General features: G+C 36.7%; 1 protein-coding gene across 1 annotated transcript in view; it reads right to left on the bottom strand.

Annotated features, from left to right (window-relative positions):
• Nucleotides 1–5,000, bottom strand: part of LOC118767475 (HEAT repeat-containing protein 4-like) — a 472,731-nt gene that overhangs the window by 7,576 nt on the left and 460,155 nt on the right. The window lies entirely within an intron of this gene.

Here is a 5,000-nt window from a genome sequence, read left to right on the forward strand (position 1 = left end):
TCTAGAGAACATTCTTTTCTTTGTAGTTTGATCGTAGGTGATCTACTTCTAGCATACGGCTGACCACCTAGTGGTTATTTAGCCCTTTAAATATACATACATATATATGTATGTATATCCATCTATGAACTCTACAGCAGAAGTGTTAAGACAGAGCTTTTTGGTGGTGTAAAGCATTCATAGTGGTGTCAGGTAAAACTGTCCATGTAGTTCCATGTAAAAGCACTCATGCATCAAGATGTAAAAGTTCCCATGTGGCATCATGTAAAAGTGCTCATGCAATGTCACATAAAGGTGACTGCGTGGCACCGAGCACACTCTGTAAAGTGGTTGGTATTAGGAAGGGCATCCAGCTGTATATATAAAATGGTGTACGTACACTTTGGTCTCTTGTATATATATATATGAGGGTGCGTGGCTTAGTGGTTAGGGCATTCGGCTCACGATTGTAAGGTTGTGAGTTCGATTCCTGGTGACGCGCTGTATCCTTGAGCAAGACAACTTTATTTCATGTTGCATTCATCTGGCAAAAATGAGTAGCATCTGTATTTCAAAGGGCCGGCCTTGTCAAGCTCTGTGTTACGCTGAATCTCCCTGAGAACTATGTTAAGAGTACACGTGTCTGTGGAATGCTCAGCCACTTGCACGTTAATTTCATAAGCAAGCTGTTCCGTAGATCGTATCCTTAATTGTTTAAATTTATTCCGAAAAAACTTTTCCTATCCGAAATGCAATTCGAAGAAGCCCGCCATTTACCGGATGTATGATATGTAAACTTCTCCATGTGCTTCGTTGGAATAGAGCAGATAGCTGTTCGACTTTGACGGTACTGGTCGTTTATTTATGATATGTTCAGAATCAGTCTTGCTGATGAGCATGGTCGCAACTCTGCGGTAAGTGCGAAATCACAGGTGATACAAGACTAAATTCATTTTTTAAATGTCTTGCTTTGAAAAATTGCATTGGGTATGATTAGTAAAATTTTTTGGTAGAAATAACTGATGTCCCTCTTAGCGTGAGGCATGTATGTATAATAATGCCCTCTATAATGAATTATATGTTCAATAAGAAAGAATTATTTTCGAAATTTTTCTCTTATGAGGTTTTCACGCTATCTACCTGATAATTTCTTGTTAAGATTCCTTATTAAGAAGTTATCCTTAATTGTTTAAATATATATATATTATATATATATATATATATATAATATTATTATATATATATATATTATATTAAATTAGAGACAAAACCACTATTAGGCAAATCATACAATGAAAAACTTAAGCCAATACATAAGATTATTTATTTATATTATTTAAATATATAACAAAATTATTAAAAAATATAATTAATATCACACTACGATCGTTTCATGGCAGCCATGAAACGATCATGGTTTTGTCTCTAATTTAATATAATATAATATTTTACTATAAAATTGGATTCAATCCTAAATCTGATTTTTCCCTGTAAGTTGGATTTATTCCCTAATATTTATTATTATATATATATATATATATATATATATATATATCAGAACTAACAGAGTGACTCAAGGACCAAGAGTTTCATGCTTTGGCACTTATCAAACATACAAACACACACACACCTACTTCAGTTACATTCCTGATGTTTTGAGACCTTTTCAGTAGAGACATTTATTAATTTGAAAGAAGTACAGAACTCTAATCCCCTCCAAAGTAGGATCCTATGCCTTCAATGCACTTGTTGTAGCACTTCATCACATTGCGAAGGCCTCAAATAAGTTCCCCAAAGTGAAAGTATCAGGACCCTTGTCGTAGCCTCCTTCAACTTAACGAAAATCTAAAAGTTACAGGGAACAATGACTGCATTGTAGAGAAGATGAGGGACAGGTTTGATCCCATCTCTGTCAAATACTTGGTTACCAGTATGGAATTATTGATTGGTGCATTGTCCACGTTGCAGGTGCCACCAACCCAAGTGGAAAAGCTCTGACCTTGTGCAATGAAGTCTCTTCCTGCACAGCATCAAAACTGCCATCAAGTGCATCTTAGATGACACAGAAGCCTGGTGCAGGGTCCCGCCTGGCCAGCTCCTGTCAAACCATCCAACCCATGCCAGCATGGAAGGCGGACCTTAAGCAATGATGATGTTGATGATAATGATGATGATATATGTTGCAAAGGTACAATATGTGTGTGTGTGTGTGATTGTGTGTATGTATACATATATATATATTCTTTAATTCTTTTATTTGTTTCAGTCATTTGACTGTGGCCATGTTGGAGCACTGCCTTTATTATTTGTAAACCTAGTACTTATTCTACTAGTATCTTTTGTCGAACCACTAAGTTACAGGGACGTAAACACAGACACACAAACATACAAACACACACACACACATACACCACACACACACACACACACACACACACACATATATATATATATATATATATATATATATACATATATATATATATATATAAAACAACAGCATGGAATTTTGTAAGTGAACAGGTCGCGGTCTCAAAGCACCGAAAATATTTTGATAAATTAAATTTAAATGTCGAAGTGAATCTAATGGTTTGTGTGATTCTTAATGGGCTTATAAACACCTTCCACACTGCAATTGTTTTCATTCCAGCACACGATCTCAGATCAAGTCACTCGCTATGCAAGTACATCTCTCTCTCTATGTATATATATATATATATATAAATGGGGAAGACCAACAGGTTTTGGAATCTGACAATACACCATAAAGCTAAACCCTTTATGGACAGGAAACCTAATATAATCCCATAAACCAGCCTTCCCCATTTTTAATATACGCTGCACTATATTTTAGAGTGTGCTTCTTCTTTCGGATTTATGTTTTCTTACAGACCATATATATATTCTTTTACTCTTTTATATGTTTCAGCCATTTGAATGTAGCCATGCTGGAGCATCACCTGAAAGGGTTTTAGTTGAAGAAATCAACCCCAGTAATTATCCTTTGTAAGCCAAGTACTTTTTCTATTGGTCTATTTTGCTGATTTTTTCAAAAATCTTCAAAGCCACAGTCGAACCGATTCTACTATATGGTTTAGAAACCTGGACGTTATCAAAGAAGCGTGAGAGGCAGTTGGATTGAACTTACACTCACCTCCTTATGAAAGCTCAAAATCTCTCATGGAAGCATCATCCAACCAAAGTACAAATATATGGGAAATTACCACCTGTATCATCTCTTGTGAAAGGTAGAAAATTCCAGTTTGCTGAACATTGTTGTAGAGCTGAAAACAAGGTAATTTCTACTCTTCTCCTCTAGAAGCTATCTACTCGCAATAGCAGAGGGCGCACACTCTCCTATCCTGATGTAATCTCCAGGGATACAGGCATCCAGCAACAGGACCTCCGTAATGCTATGATGGACCATGAAGTCTGGCGTAGCATAGTAAATTCCATTGTCTTGACCACGGTCGAACAATGATGATGAGGATTTTGCTGAAATGTTAAGGGGACATAAACACACCAGCATCGGCTGTCCAGCAATGGTGGGGAACAAATGCTGTCACAAAGACACACACACACACACACATATATATATGACAGGCTTCTTTCAGTTTCCGTCTACCAAATCCACTCACAATGCTTTGGTTGGCCTGAGGCTATAGTACAGGACACCTGCCCAAGGTGCCATGCAATGAAACTGAACCCAAGACCATGTGGTTGGGAAGCAAGCTTCTTACCACACAGCCACAGCTGTATATATGGCTTAGTTCGATTCCTGGTGATGTGTTGTGTTCTTCAGCAAGATACTCTACTTCACATTCCTCCACTCCACTCAGATGACAAAATATATTTTAAAGGAACAACCTTGTCATAGTCTGTGTCAAGTTGAACCTCCTTGAGAACTAGATTAAGGGCATGCACGTCTGTGGAGTACTCAACCTCTTGCACATCGATTTCATGAGTGGGCTGCTCCATTGATTGGATCAACTGGAACACTCGTCGTAACCAACGGAGGGCAGCCCCCGAGCTTGCCAACTCTGGTCAAACTGTTCAATCTATGCCAGCATGGACAACAGACATTAAATGATGATGATAATGATGATGATGATGATGATGATGACAATATATGTACGAATGTATATACTCTTCTTTTTTACTCTTTTACTTGTTTCAGTCATTTGACTGCGGCCATGCTGGAGCACCGCCTTTAGTTGAGCAAATCAACCCCGGGACTTATTCTTTGTAAGCTTAGTACTTATTCTATCAGTCTCTTTTGCCGAACTGCTAAGTGATAGGAACATAAACACACCAGCATCGGTTATCAAGCAATGCTAGGGGGACAAACACAGACACACAAACACACATACATATATATACATATATACGACGGGCTTCTTTCAGTTTCCATCTACCAAATCCACTCACAAAGCATTGGTTGGCCGGAGGCTATAGCAGAAGACACTTGCCCAAGATGCCATGCAGTGGGACTGAACCTGGAACCATGTGGTTGGTTAGCAAGCTACTTATCACACAGCCACTCCTGCACCTATATATGTATTAGCATGTGTAATGTGAATCATATTTCCTTTTGAAATGAATTATGCAACTTTAATCTAATACATAAACTATAATTATATACATACATATATATATATATATATATATATATATACACACAGACATACATATACATACACGTGTGTGTATGTATGTATATAGATATGTATGTACATACGTATGATGTATGCATGTATGTATGTATTACTATGGCTGCTGTTTCTTACCATTTTAAAATAATAAAAGAAACCAATATTCTTTTCACTTATTATTATTATTATTATTATTATTATTACTTGCTGCTTTTTTTTGTTATTCTTTTACTTTCATACTTTTTTTTCGTCTTTTTCTCTGATTTTTCAGTTCACCAAAGACTGTTTTAAGGAACACAAGAGTTTCCTTTTGTATGTGAAGCAAAGCAATTATCCAACTAACAGCATCTTACATTTTTACAGAATGGT

Source organism: Octopus sinensis, linkage group LG22 (genome assembly GCF_006345805.1).
Source record: "Octopus sinensis linkage group LG22, ASM634580v1, whole genome shotgun sequence".
NCBI lineage: Eukaryota > Metazoa > Mollusca > Cephalopoda > Octopoda > Octopodidae > Octopus > Octopus sinensis.